At 45.8% G+C, this 15,154-nt stretch overlaps 1 protein-coding gene across 7 annotated transcripts in view; it reads right to left on the reverse strand.

Annotated features, from left to right (window-relative positions):
• TLN2 (talin 2) overlaps positions 1-15,154 on the reverse strand; it is a 402,173-nt gene that overhangs the window by 242,009 nt on the left and 145,010 nt on the right. The window contains exon 1 of one of the 7 annotated variants that reach the window (XM_084886347.1): positions 13,895-13,954. The exons of the other annotated variants lie outside the window; for them this stretch is intronic. The gene's annotated coding sequence lies outside the window, so the exon portion shown is untranslated. Of the gene's footprint in view, positions 1-13,894; positions 13,955-15,154 lie in introns of those variants that run through there. 7 annotated transcript variants of the gene reach the window in all.

Below are 15,154 nucleotides of genomic sequence, written 5' to 3' on the forward strand. Positions count from 1 at the left end.
CCGGTGGGTGAAATAATGAGCATATGATAAACTGAGCATTCAACACTGACTTTTGAAAAAGGGAAAACCAAACAAACATTACACCTGCCCTCTGAGGGATAGTGGACTTCAGGTGCTTCCCAGCTGCCTTTTCCTAAAAGTCAGCGGGGATCAGAATAAGGGGGAAGACTTTGGTTTAAAAAAAAAAAAAAAAAAAAATGGCTCCATGAAAACTGATGGAGTAAAACCTCCATTATCTGGCCCAGTGCTACCCAAAGGGTGCGCTGCCCACAGCCAGTTTCCGATCTGTATTTTTGTCTGCAAAAATACAAGTACGGAAACTGCAAGCAACCATTTGGAAAATTGTATAGCAATTTGACAAAGTTATTTATGATGATCAAATTTTTTTAAAAGTCTTTATATTTTGTATGTCTTTTTCCCAGATATTTTATTTTTATTGGATTTCACAAAAGTGTGTTAGCTCCCAAAATTAGAAACCAAATAATTGGTCATTCCTTTCAGAAACACGAGACCAAGACACCAGATTCCTCAATTTTCTGGTGGGCTCACTCCCTATTTGTAGAAAATGGGGGCCAAGGGTAACAAAAGGCTAAAGGAAACTGCATCTGTACATTTTTAGAAAGAAGAACCATTTGCAGGGGAAACGGGTAAAACAGAACTATTTCCATGGCACAGTTAAGATTAGGATCTATAATGGTATAATCATTTTACATCTACAACCATATATTTCTTCTATTATAAAACACCATGGATTATAAACCACATTGTAATATAATATAGTGTTGATGGATCCTGATTTCAGAAATATTCAAATGTATACAAAATAAAGTTCTTATGAGCAATGATTACACCTCAATTAAACAAAAATGTCGTATTAATTACACACACACACACACACAATAATCGTATTTTTTAAAAGCCTTTCACCATGTTTAGGTGAAACACTGAAAACGTCTAGGTGAGTGAGGAATTGTAAGCACCAACCATGAACGGTGCTCTGTGGGACAGGAAACTGAAGGGGCCCAAAGAGTCCACCGTTGAGATGGGAAGAGAGATGGCCTCCAAAGTATCCAGGAGTGGACAGTTGAGCAGTTTAAAGGTCAAATGACTCACACGACAGTCACTTCCGTGGCATTCAGTCCCAAAACTCCTTTCTTCACGCCGGCCAGCAGAGGAGGGGCCCGGAAGAAGGCTGTGTCCTTCCCGGGCCCTTGACCAAAGGTTAAGGGTCTGGGTGCAGAGCCAGGCAGCGCACTCCCACCTTGCTTTCCCAACCATCTGGTTCTGAGCCCGGAGGCTGCTTCCCTTCTAAGCCTTGTATCCTCATTTGTAAAAAGGGTTAATAACGCCTCCCTCTATGGTTTTGCAGAAGGCTGGTTTTGTTTTAACAGGATTCAGAGATTTGAGCAAACTCTTGCTGAAGGTAAGGAGAACCAGTGACCCAGGAAGGAGAAGGGTTTCTGGAGAAAGGAGGCTTGAGGAAGATTCTTCCACCTGAGAGCTCTTCCCTTAGACCAGTGTTTCCCAAACTTCTCTCATGATGAGAATCACCTGGTGGAGTTGTTAAACTACAGATTCCTGAATCACAACTAAGAAGTGCTAAACTAGAATTTTTGGGAACATATAGGTAAAATTGTATACTTAACTAGTGCTCTAAGACAGATTTTATATACAGAGCACTAAGTTAGGTATGCAATTTTACCTATATGTTCTCAAAAATTCCAGTTTAGCACTTCTTAGTTGGGATTCAGGAATCTGTGTTTTAACAACTCCACCAGGTGATTCTCATCATGAGAGAAGGTTGGGAAACACTGCCTTAGACTAACACTGCAGGGAGAGAGGAGAAGCTGGGCACGTGGCAGCTGTTTTCCATGTGAGCTGGAAGGAGGCTATGAACGTGGGTGCGGAGGCAAGGTGGCGTAAGGACACTTACAGTGAGATGAGCATCTATGCGCTGCCCAGAGGAACATGAGCAGGTGTGGGCCAGGGGCCTCTAACAGGATGTCACGTGGGACGAGGACCGAACCAAGGTAGTAGAGGAGAATGTGTGTGGGCATCGATCCCTAAAAGGTGTCCTCTAAGGAGGCCATGTGGCTTTCATTCCTGAGGGCTGGGGCGAAGGGCACTAGGAGCTTGGGTCCCTCAGAGGATGAGGCATAAATAAGTGAAAGCAGGGGAGCCTAACAGAGAGGGAGGACAAGGAAGAGTTTCGATAGGGAGGTTTCAGCGAGGTCAAAGAGCAGGGAAAGGGGAGCAATCAGGGTGAATAAAAAAACGTTAAGAGGGGCACAGTATCTGGGGAAACCACACCTTAGTCAGGGTGTGGTTATGAAGACTGAAAGGCAAAGCTTTAACAAGACTTAAAGGTCAATTGGGGGACTGGGTGGTTAATGGGTTCAGCTAAAATGTGATGTTGAAGATTTATTTCAAAGTAATCAAGTGGAGAAAGTATTGATTATCATGTATTAATAATTATTGAGGCTGTGTGATGGGTACATGGTGCTCATGTTAGTCTTTCTAATTCTGAAGATGCTTGCAATTTCTGATCAAGAGACAATAGGAAGGTAACATACAATGTTTTTAACATAATTGTATTAGTGCGATGGCATTACTGCAACAAACTCAAAATGATGCGTTTAAATGAGGAAGATGTGTAAGGTTTTAAAAGAGAGACTGACAGGTCCATAGGGATAAAGTCTTTTAAGTTTTTGAAAGAAGCAAGACTAGCTGGCTGTGGGCACATGCAGTCACGCTTGAGAAGATCCAGGAACTACATCGACCCAAACAGTGTGTCACCTTGACATCAAAGGTCGGCACCTTCCCTCTGATGACACAAAGTAAGTTTGACTGATTTCGCAGGCCTGATAGGCAACGGACTACTGTCATGCTTTGTTGCCCAGTTGAAGGATCAACTAACAGAAAGGTGCCAGGTGTCAGGCTCATCTCCCGAGCACCCTCAGGGTGACTGGCATCCCCCTTTTAAAACCAGCAGAGGAATGGCAATAAGCCAGGAAAAGAAAATAGCTAATACCTGCTCTGAAAGCTAACAGCCAATAATGTTGATTTGATAATCAGCAACCTCCCTCACTTTCATGAGACCCACACCGTACACTTGATGGGTACAGCTAAGTCAGAAGGTGAATCTCAAGGAGTAAGAGTCAAGGTTAAAAGACACAACCTTCACGCCTACACCCACACACACAAACCACCAAACTCTGAAGGGCTTACACACTACCACTTTGGGGAGAAATGGCTTAAGCCAGTGGTCCTCAGCCAGGGTGATTCTGTCCCTCGGGGGACATCTGGTTTTATTTGGAGACGTTTCTGATTATCACAACTGGCATCTGATTATTAGAGGTCAAAGGTACTGCTTAACATCCTCCAATGTACAGGATAGACCCACAACAAAGAATTATCTGGCCTAAATGCCAATAAGCTAAAGTCCAGATGCTCTTGCTCAAGCAAGTCAAATTCAGTGCTAAGGGAATATTCAGACTTGTTCAGAGAAAGAGGGAGAGGGGGGGACAGGAAAAGAGGGACAGAAATGACGCTATTAAAAGTATGAATTATACATTTCTACCAATGTTCTTTAACCAGATGTGGTGTTTGATGCCATGCCCTCTGGTGTAGTTCCTATTTTGCCCACTAAACTGAAGGGAGCAGACACATGAAAGACTAATTGGCAAGACCAATATTTGCTACTTTTCCAACGGTCATATTTACCCAAGATTATTCTGTTCTTGGTGAACTGGGAACCAACTGGCTGTTGACACACTTGGAAAAGAGCCAAGGAATAGGCTGGCACCCTTTCCCATGGCTGGCAAAGAGAAATTTGGTCCAAGAAGACCAATCTCTAAAAACCACGTAAGCTTTTGGACTGAACCACTTTGCAAACAAGTTCTTATCAACAGGGCAATCCTGTTAATGTTTTCGACTAAAGAGTCTGGAGAAGAGCAGTGGCGTAAGGAAAAGCACACAGAGGAGTAGGTAAGAAGAAGGAAGAAGAGAGAACAATGATCATTTAAAAAAAAAAAAAAAAAAAAAATCAGCAGTGCTTTGACCTGAAGAAGGCAGAAAGAAAAACAAACTCACAAGTAATTATTGTTCCACTGACTGTCATTTTAAAGCCAGATTATTGACCCTGAAATATAACCCACAACTGACCTCCACAATGACCAATAGTAGCTTCTTATTAGAACTCCACTGTTTACATTCACATCTGTGGGGAGTTTACATAATACTGGTAACTGAAATTCAACTACATAACTATCACAACATTTCTCTCCTGTGCCACAGAGCTTCTGTTGTCCACAAACAACAAACATTCAACTATAGCTATAATTATCACCAAGTTCACCTGCTTACATAAAATGCAAAGATTTCTGACTATAGGCTCTACCAACCTCACATGTAAACTCCAAACGCTGTCCTTTCAAGATTTTCTGGGTACCAAAAAAAATTTTTTTTTTTAAAAAGGGTGCCTGTGTGTCTGAAAGGGGAACTTAATGTCCTGGCGATGCTGGCACCAAGTGCTTGGGCTAATGGCCTGCCTCTGATGGAAACTTTCTCAACCTCTCATCTCCTAGAACGGAGCTGAGGCATTAGACCAGGGGTCTTCAAACTACGGCCCGCGGGCCACATGCGGCCCGCAGAGGAGTCTGATCCGGCCCGCCAGGTTTTTTGGGCAGTGAGCGCAGCCGAGGTGTTACAGTAGGAATTAATAGTTCATATAGTCGGGCCCTCCAGCTCTCTGAGGGACCGTGATCTGGCCCCCACTTTAAAAAGTTTGAGGACCCCTGCGATTAGACCCAGAAGGCCAGGCCAGAGATGCTCGCTCCAAGTGTCAAAGGCACTGGGATACAAAGAGTAGTGTCAAAGCAGACCCTCTGGTCCCCCCATGAGAACACACACAGACTCTCTGGCCTGCAGTGGCTGAATAGTGACCCTTCCTCTCCGCAAAAGATACGTCCATGTCCTTATCCACTGAACCTATCAATGTGAACTGATTTGGAAAAGATGTCATTGCATATTTACATCTGGATGTTGAGGATATTGAGATGAGGTCATCCTGGATTACAAGGTTAGGCTCTCAATTCAATGGGAAGTGTCCTTATAGGAGCCCGAAGAGAAGGCCATATGAATAGAGGTGTAGGTTTGGAGTAAAGTAGCCACAAGGCAAGGAGTGCCTGGAGCCACCGAAAGTTAGAAGAGGTCAGGAATGAGTCCCCCTAGAGCAATAGTTGGCAAACTGCAGCTCCTGAGCCACATGCGGCTCTTTGGCCCCTTGAGTGTGGCTCTTCCACAAGATACCACGGCCTGGGCGAGTCTATTTTGAAGAAGTGGCGTTAGAAGTTTAAGTTTAAAAAATTTGGCTCTCAAAAGAAATTTCAATCATTGTACTGTCGACATTTGGCTCTGTTGACTAATGAGTTGGCTGACCACTGCCCTAGAGCCGTCGGAGGGAACATGGCTCTTGCCAACACCCTGGTTTTGCCGGAAAGAATACATTTCTGTTATGAATGAAGGGTAGCAAAATTTACTACTTTGATATCATGGTTATTTTGAGCTGTAAACAAGTAAAAACAGCAAACTCAGGAAAAGGCTTCCTCAGAACTTCCCTTATCTGCCTAGAGATAAATCTTCCAAAAGGAACTCAATTGTATAAATCACCTCCCCGAGAGTTTTATCAATGAAGGAAGACTGAGTCATCTCTACATCCAGATGAACTTTTTCATAAACTATCATCTCTCCCATCTCTTCTTCAAAGGGCCCATTCACCTTTCCTAAAAATTACTCTCCCCCTTCCCTTTTCCCTATGAAGATGGTTATTTAAGCTTGAATTTTAAAACTACCTCAGAGTACTTCTTTTTGCTGAGCTATCTCCAATGTATCCATGAGGTATACATGTTAATAAATGTCTGTTTTTCTCCTTAATATTGTTTTACAGAGTGTCTCAGGTAAGAACACTGACGCGTAGAGGGAAAATTGTTTTCCTCCACTACATAAGCCACCCAGTTTGTGGTAAATGGTTAAGGCAGCCCTAGGAAACTGCTACATGGTCTAACACTGTGTCTGTCCAGCCTCAGCCTCTCAGAACCCCAGGTCAGGGTTCACCTGGGCACCCGCCAGGTGCTCCTTCCTGCAGCCCCTGGGAGGTCATGAGCATGAGGCTGGGAGACATGTCTCCAGCCCTGAGAGAACGGGCCAAGGATGTTTTCCAAAGGCCGGGCTCTGGGGCATGGCCAGGAAGGTGTTTGTCTGCCATAGGGCAGAGCCCCACCCACAGAAACAAGTGGTCTTTGAGAAAAAAAAGCCCAGCACCTTGTGGACCCTCTGATGAGTGGCTGTCAGCGCCAACCACTCCTGCTCACTTGGACACCGGACTATCCAGGAGCCACACTGTGCTTTCAACAACAGGAAAAACTTTGATTTCATCATTCTCTGTCTTTTCTTTAAGTCACGGTCTCTTACATGTCCATGCCTAAAAATATCCTGCAGTGTCACACCTGAGACGAGATCACCACTGCTGGCATGCATCCATGAGAAGTTTGCTCCAGGTCACTCGGCCAGGTGATGAACAAGCCAGAAGCATGACTAAGAGCCGAGTCCAGGTCTTCAACCTCGTGCCCACACTCCACTCTCACTCGGCTGGGGCCATTGGTCTGTACCCTTCTCTCCAGCGTGCTCCCTGCCCCACTGTGGCAAGGACCACACCTCAGTCACTGCCCAGCCCCTTTTCTCCTGATCTCCACCCACCCCCCAGCCCAGACACACAGACACTTTATGAAGTTTAATAATAATTAGATACATAAAAATGCTAATGCCTTGGATTAGGGGCTCTGAGAACTCAGTTCAATAGGGGATAGTGACATTTAAGCAGTTACATTCTTAAAACTATAAGAAAAAAAGAAAATAGGGAATTCTGGAGGTCCTAAACCAAGTGTCTCTTAAATAGCTAACAGTCCCCCATAAAGGCAAGCAGCTCACAAGACAGCTGGGTCCTGACATTCTTTTTCTGACACCGCCCGCCCTAGGGGCAGCCAACCACTCTGACTCCAACCTCCTTCTGCTCAGAGCCACCACCCCCTGCAGTCCCAGGAATCTGTAGGTCAAAGGTTTGGAAACCTTTCCAGTGCTATCTTTCAGGGAAGTACTTGGACAATGCGTTTTAAACATCTCTAAATGGTCCTTCCCTTGAACCACCCACTCATCTCAATGATGGATCTCCCATCAGGAAATAATCTTAGATGCTAAGTGTTCATTCTTTACTCAACATGGACACAACCAGAGGCTGAAGTTTACTGTTTCGTTCTTTTGGTTATTACAAGGCCAGAAACATGCTGTTTATGAAAACTTGAAAAAATTGTTTATAATAAGTGGAGGAAAGAGTGTACTTCTAGCATGATTAGAACTATGTCCACTCAAGGAGTAAACTAACCAAGCAATGCTTTGGGGGGAGATTCTGTTAGAAAGTAGTCAAAATACTCATTTTTTCCTCAGTGGTGGGACTATGGGTGTATTTCTCTTTTACTTTTAAGTTCTTATACATTTTCTATAATGAACATGTATTACAATTAGAACGGAGATAAAACAACCTTCATATTAAAAACAAAAACCAAGGCTCCCATGGCTACCCGTGTTGTTTAGAACAACACCGGCCCCTTCACCAACAGGCACTTTGCTTCCCTCCTCAGCCACTTGCCCTTGCACCCACCTTCTGGCCACATGGGGTTCCTTCCTGTTCCCAGCATCTGCCCTCCGCCCCACTCCACCTTGGTGCCTTTACTCACACCACTGTGCCCTCGCCTTCTGTCTCCTGCTGGGAGGTAGGCTCCCGGAGGGCATGGCACTTTATCTACTGAGGGCCTGGCACAGTTGCTGGCACATCCTAAGGCAGGAGTCCTCAAACTTTTTAAAGTGGGGGCCAGATCACGGTCCCTCAGAGAGCTGGAGGGCCGGACTATATGAACTACTAATTCCTACTGTAACACCTCGGCTGCACTCACTGCCCAAAAAACCTGGCGGGCCGGATCAGACTCCTCTGCGGGCCGCATGTGGCCCGCGGGCCGTAGTTTGAAGACCCCTGGACCTAAGGGCTTGATGGGTATTTGTGAAAGGAACAGATAGAGAAGCACTGAAGACCTGCTCATAGGTAGACTCCTCCCTCACAGTCTCTCCGGCCACCCGCCCTCTTAGCCTTCTGTGCCCCACCAGGAATTACCCATTCACGCTTGTTTCCTCAGAACACAAAACATACCTGGTCTAATAGAACAGTGCCATGCTAAACTTTATTTATTTCTTTACCACGTTGGCAACAGCCACATCAGACCAACCATGAACACATATGCCTGAAAGTTCACATGTTGCCTCCTTTTTCCTCACGCTAACCCTAGGAGGTAACTATTGTCTTTATCCTCATTTCACAGATGCAGAAATTGAGGCTTAAAGAGGTAAAATAGACAAAACTGCTTTGGCTCAGTGGATAGAGCATCGGCCTGCGGACTGAAGGGTACCAGGTTGGATTCCAGTCAAGGGCATGTACCTTGGTTACAGGCACATCCCCAGTAAGGGTTGTGCAAGAGGCAGCTGATTGATGTTTCTCTCTCATCGATATTTCTAGCTCTCTATCCCTCTCCCTTCCTCTCTGTAAAAAAGCAATAAAATGTATTTTTTAAATAAATAAATAAAGAGGTAAAGTAACACATGTAGTTCTCACATGGTACTGGAAATACTAGCCATTGCAATTAGACAGGACGAGGAAATAAAAGGCATCCAAATTGGAAAAGAAGAAGTAAAGTTATCCTTATTTGCAGATGACATATTGTACATAAAAAACCCAAAAGACTCCATTAAAAAACTAATTGACTTAATAAATGAATTTGGCAATGTAGCAGGATACAAAATTAACGCCAAGAAATCTATGGCATTTCTATACACCAACAGTGAACTTACAGAAACAGAGACTAAAAAAGCAATTCCATTTACCATCGCACCAAAAAAATTAAGATACGTAGGAATAAAGTTAACTAAGGAATTAAGGACCTATATGCGGAAAACTACACGACACTGAAAAAAGAGATAGAGGAAGATGTAAACAGATGGAAGAACATACCATGTTCATGGATTGGTAGAATCAACACCATCAAAATGTCCATACTTCCCAAAGCAATCTACAGGTTCAGTGCACTCCCCATTAAAATACCAATGGCATATTTTACTGACCTAGAAAGAACTCTCCAAAAGTTCATTTGGAACAATAAAAGACCCCGAATAGCCACAGCAATCCTGAGAAAGAAGAGTAAAGTAGGAGGGATCTCAATACCAGCTTTCAAGCTGTATTACAAAGCCACTGTCCTCAAAACAGCCTGGTACTGGCACAAGAACAGACATATAGATCAATGGAATCAAATCGAGAACCCAGATATCAACCCAAATCATTATGCTCAATTAATATTTGACAAAGGAGGCACGAATATATAATAGAGTCAAGACAGTCTCTTCAATAAATGGTGTTGGGAAAATTAGACAGATACTTGCAAAAGAATGAAACTAGATCACTTACACCATACACAAAAATAAACTCAAAATGGATATAGGACTTAAACATAAGACGGGAAACCATAAAAATACTAGAGGCATCCACAGGAAGCAAAATCTCAGACATATGCCAAAAGAACTTCTTCACTGATACTGCCCCTAGGGCAATGGAAGCTAAACAAATGGGACTACATCAAAATAAAAAGCTTTTTTACAGCAAAAGAAACCATCAACAAAACAATAAGAAAGCCCACTGTGTGGGAGAACATATTTGCAAATGTTACCACTGATAAAGGTTTAATCTCCAATATCTACAGACAGCTTATACAACTAAATAAAAGGAAGATGAATGATCCAATTAAAAAATAGGCAATGGACGTAAATAGAATATTTTCAAAAGAAGACAGAAGGAAGGCCAAGAGGCACATGAAAACATGCTCAAAGTCACTAATTATCCGAGAGATGCAAATCAAAACAACAATGTGGTACCATCTCACACCTGTCAGAATGGCCAACATCAACAAATCAACAAACGACAAGTGTTGGCGAGGTTGCGGAGAAAAAGGAACCCTCGTGCACTGCTGGTGGGAATGCAGACTGGTGCAACCACTGTGGAGAACAGTATGGAGTTTCCTCAAAAAACAGAAAATGGAACTCCCATTCGACCTAGTAATACCACTCCTAGGATTATATCCCAAGAAACTAGAAACACCAATTAGAAAGGATATATGCACCCCTATGTTCATAGCAGCACAATCTACAATAGCTAGGATTTGGAAACAGTCTAGGTGCCCATCAGCAGATGAATGGATCAAAAAACTATGGTATATTTACACAATGGAATACTATGCTGCCATAAAAAGAAGGAATTCTCATCATTTGCAGCAACCTAGATGGAATTGGAGAACATCATGCTGAGTGAAATAAGCCAGTCAATGAAAGAGAAACACCACATGACCTCACTCATTTATGGATAATAAAGAACATTATAAACTGATGAACCAAAAGATAGATATAGGGACAGTAAAGCAACAAGCAGATTGTCAAATTACAGCGGGGAGGGGAGGGAGATCTGGGGGAGATAAGAGATCAAACAAAGGACTTGTATACATGCATATAAGTACAACCAATGGACACAAAACTCTGGGGAGGGAGGCAACGGTAAAATATGTACACAGATAATAATGTAATAAAAATTAAAATAAATAAAATAATAAATAAATAAATAAAGAGGTAAAGTAACACATGTAGTTCTCACAGCCAATGAAAAGCAGGGATGGTTGACTCCTCAACCCAGGCCTGGACAGTGCTATGGCGCAGCCAAAAGCCAGTTTCTGCCCATCCTCTGCAGTGGACGACACTGCTCTTTGAAAGCGTCTGGCACTGCCGCGCATGCAGACACCCCAGCACTTGCCGGTTTGAAGCACAGGAGGATGGCATTCCTGTGGACTGCATGGCTTCACTGAGCGAAGTAACCCTAGCCCCACACAGTTGGAAGTGTTCGGGGTCTGCCTAGCAAAGCCGGGGTCATCAAAATAGGTCCAAGCTCGTTCCGCTGGACACATGGCTATGTGAGGAATGTGAGGGTGCAGCAGTTGCCAGGGTGCCCCTCAAGCTTTCCGGCAGCACTTAATGATGAAGTGGTATGTTAATTGTTGCTCTTAAATACCATTAGCACAGACCCCTTCACACCCTCTTCTGGGCAATAATGTCTTAAATGTGTGCCACAGATCACTTTTCAAAAAGCTCCTTCAAGCATATCATCTGTCAGTCTACTGCAATTTAATATTTTCAAATTTTCCCTAAATTGCTCTACGTTAGGTGACTTTCCATTATTCCAAACTAATGACATGTTGTACTGTACTAAAAGAGCATCGTCATGTTTCTCCAAGTGGCACTCGGGAACTGTACTCACCCCTGGCACTCAAGAGAAGCCCCGTGGAGGGAAAGTTTGTACCCCGAGTGTCAGGAGGGGATGTCAGGCAGCGGGTAGACGTTGGCGTTTTAACACTTGTTAACAGCTTGTCTGGGATTGCTGCTGGTGAATCTCCAGCCAGCAGACACACAATTAGCAGCTCCTACATGCCCCTCTCCTCGGAGCTAACTGCACAGGCGACAAGGGGATATTTATAAAGCGTTTCTGAGAACACGTGCGTCAATGGGGGGAATGCACGGATAATGAATGTTCTCAGGAAAAACACACAAGTGTGACTTGCAGGAGAACCCACACGGTATACAATGTGGGAGGAGACTGACTTTTCCACCCTGGCCGCAGAGCTTTCGCAGCCATGCCCAAAACCTTCCACTGCAGACTGCAAGCAGCATGGCCACCACCCCGGGAAAAGGCCAGCTCTGACCCGCCCGCGGCAATTCGGACGGCCCTTCCTGCCGCCAATCAGAACAGCCGCCCAAGCCCACAAGGAAACCAGAAACCAGGGCAGCCTGACTCCTGACAGCATATGACTTTCATCAAACCTGCAGGAGTCTGTCTTATCTGGGAAAGAGCCCGCCAGACAAGGTCTCAGGCGGAGTCACCATCTCACCTCATCCAGAGCACGTGGCTAGTGCCTGAGCTTCGGAGGCTCCAGGCCTCAGCTGTAAAATAGGACATGTGCCCCCACTGAGGACATGCACACATTTCAAAAAGGCAAAGTTAAAGCGCTCCTTATGGGCTAATTTGTTGGCTCAGCGAGCTGGAACTGCACACCAGGCCCTGGGGAATACAGAAAGGAGTAAGGCCAGGCCTCTGCCGTAGGAGGAGACCCACAAATGACTGCAATAAAACGTGATGCACACGGGAGGGGGGGGGGGGGGATGTCATCCAAACGCCCTGGGTGACCCTGGTGGGGAAACCTGAAAGAACCCCTGAAGGCCTCCAAAGGAAACCAGGTGGAGCTGACTCAGGGCCTGCCCAGCCATGGGGAGGGTGTGGAGCACCAGCCCACCGGGCCTGCCATGGGAGAAGGGCATCTGTACAGGAAGCGGTGTGGACGGTGCTCTAATAGAGGGGAGCGTTACAGGAAGGCTGGAAGGGACAGGTGCAGGGGGAGCCGAGGGGGTGCGGTCAGGGAGGCACCATCGCCTGTGTGATCTCTCCTCACTGTTCTGCTGGAACACAGCAGGTCCCCAGCGAACAGTGAGGGCAGCCCACAGGCACCAGGAGTCATCTCCCCGCCACACGCGTATGGCTCTCCTGCCATTCTGAAGTTAAACAAGAGATGTGGCAGCAAGAGACATTGGAAAAACAAAACAAAACAAAAAACCTCAAAATGACTGTAAAATGTCTAATAGACAAAGCTGTAGTAAACATTTATCTGATATGGGGCATAAAGAGAAAAATAAAATCAGAACATATAGTTTGTTTAAGAGAATTTCTTGGCCCAAGCTGGTTTGGCTCAATGGATAGAGCATTGGCCTGTGGACTAAAGGGTTCCAGGTTCAGTTTTGATCAAGAGCCCATGCCCGGGTTGCGGGCTCAATCCCAGTAGTGGGCATACAGGAGGCAGCCAACCAATAATTTTCTTATGATTGATGTTTCTATCTCTCTCTCCCTTCCCTTTCTCTCTGAATTATATAGAGAGAAAAGCATGAGGAGTGGAAGTTGCTCTTCATTAAAAAGAGACAGAGAGAGAGAGAGAGACAGAGACAGAGAGAGAATTTCTTCAGACCATTCAGCTGTACCTATTATGTGCCCTGGGAATTTGAAGATCAATGAGACAGCCTTTAGCCTCAAGGAGCTTGTAAATGAAAACAAAACAAAACAAAACAAAACAAAGAAAGCACAGCCATCGTTTAACAGTGGATGGTAAGGGCTAACAGAGGTGATGGTGAAGAGGATGACAAGGTGAGCACAGGGTCTCTGTGGCATCTAACAGGCCCTGGGGACAAGGCAGGAGAGAGACGTGGGGAAGCTGTCTCAAAGGAAAAGATGCTTCAAGACTGAAAAGAAAGGAGAGAAAGGGGGAAAGATGTGAGGAGGGATGCAGCAGGAGGAAGCACAGAATTCCTGAGAGGGGCAGGAACCTGGCACGTGGGAGAAAGCCCTAAGGGCTCAGAGAGGCCCAGGGGGGAGGGGGGAGGCTGAGAATACGGGTGACCAGAAGACTGAGGACAGCAACAGGCCACCACGCATGGTCACAGAGAACCGCTGCCCCTTTTGTTGGAGGAGAGACTTTTTATCTAAGCATCTTCCTCTCCTCCACATAAAGTGCCTCGCTCATTAGTGCTTGGAAATGTTGGCCATTGTTACTGGAATGTCAGAACCTGGCAGGCACTTTCCGCTGACTAATGTAGGCGCCGCGGGCAGAGAATTCAGCCACAGGCCTCCCTAGCGGTCTTTAATGTAAGGTAAACTCACCTGCAGAACGGCCCCATGGCAGAGACCCTAATTATTCGGAACAAGGCTCGCAGCTCCTCTGGTGCAAGCATTTAACTGTTGGGGGAGAGAGCGGCAGGAAATGCGGACACACCCCTGAGGAGGGGCCTCTGTGGGGTGTGTTACATTCCTAGGAGAACAGGGCCCCGGCTATAATGTGTGTAATCAGCCCCGAGATTGGACTGCAGAACTCCGCTTCCCATTTATTACAATATCGCACTCCTGCCCAGGAAACCCCACCCAGGCTTTTGTTTGGAATTCTCTTCCTTGATTAGGTGTAAGCTCTATTATTCCCACCGCTCAGAAATAACACGCGGGTCTGATGAAGCTGAAAAGCACAGCACGGTCAGAACCGGCTTCCGAGAACGAGGCTAACCAGTTCTTTTCTTCTCTCTCACTTCAGAACGCTTTCTTTTTCATTTCCTACTCGGCAGACGGAGAGGGGGAAGCTGGGACCTCTTGTACAAATGGGAACGCAAATCATTTTTGCTCCCCGATGCTTGGCTGAGGCCGGGCCCTGGGTGAGCGGGAAGGGCTGAGGGAGGCCTCGGAGCCCCATCTCCCCACAGAATCTTCACAACTGCTACTCTTGGCCTAGCCAACCTGCTCCTCATGCTCTGCCTCCTGGCAGGAAAGGCGGGGCAGGGCTCAGATGCTATCTGGCTGCTTCCATTAATGCAATTCAGTTTGAATCCAAACCCAAACAAGAGCGGAGGAGCAGGGCAGAGTTCATCACCCAGAGGGATGGAATGGCAACCGAAGGCAGAGCACAGGGAAACTTCAAAACAGCGAGGTTAGAATTAGGGGAAAGGATGAGCCACTTCATTATGTAGCTAATACGCCCGGCAATCGGAGAGACGTGTTTCACAGTCTGTCCAGCTTGAAGGACAGCCTCGAGGCCTGTGGGACCGGCCTCACTCCTCACCTCCACCGCAGTCCATCTGAGGAGGAGTGGCGTTTGTACCGTGAGGCTGAATAGTCAACCCACTGCCAGGCCAGGGCTCTAGCGCCTCGATGGCTTCACTCAAACAGGCCAGTTTGGGGCAATGGGATGGATTCTCCCCAGTAACTGAGCCATTCCGTTTGATGAAGCTCGAGCTGGGAGGTCAGAAAGACGAAGGCTGGGGCAGCCACAGAGGCTACAGCAAACTGGTAAGTAATCACCACGACAGTACAACCCATCTGCGTGACAAGAAGAGAAAGGACACCCCAGGCAGGACCAGGGACCCAGGCACCCAGGAG

This window comes from Pipistrellus hanaki (genome assembly GCF_964339955.1).
Source record: "Pipistrellus hanaki genome assembly, chromosome: 1".
Classification (NCBI taxonomy): Eukaryota; Metazoa; Chordata; class Mammalia; order Chiroptera; family Vespertilionidae; genus Pipistrellus; species Pipistrellus hanaki.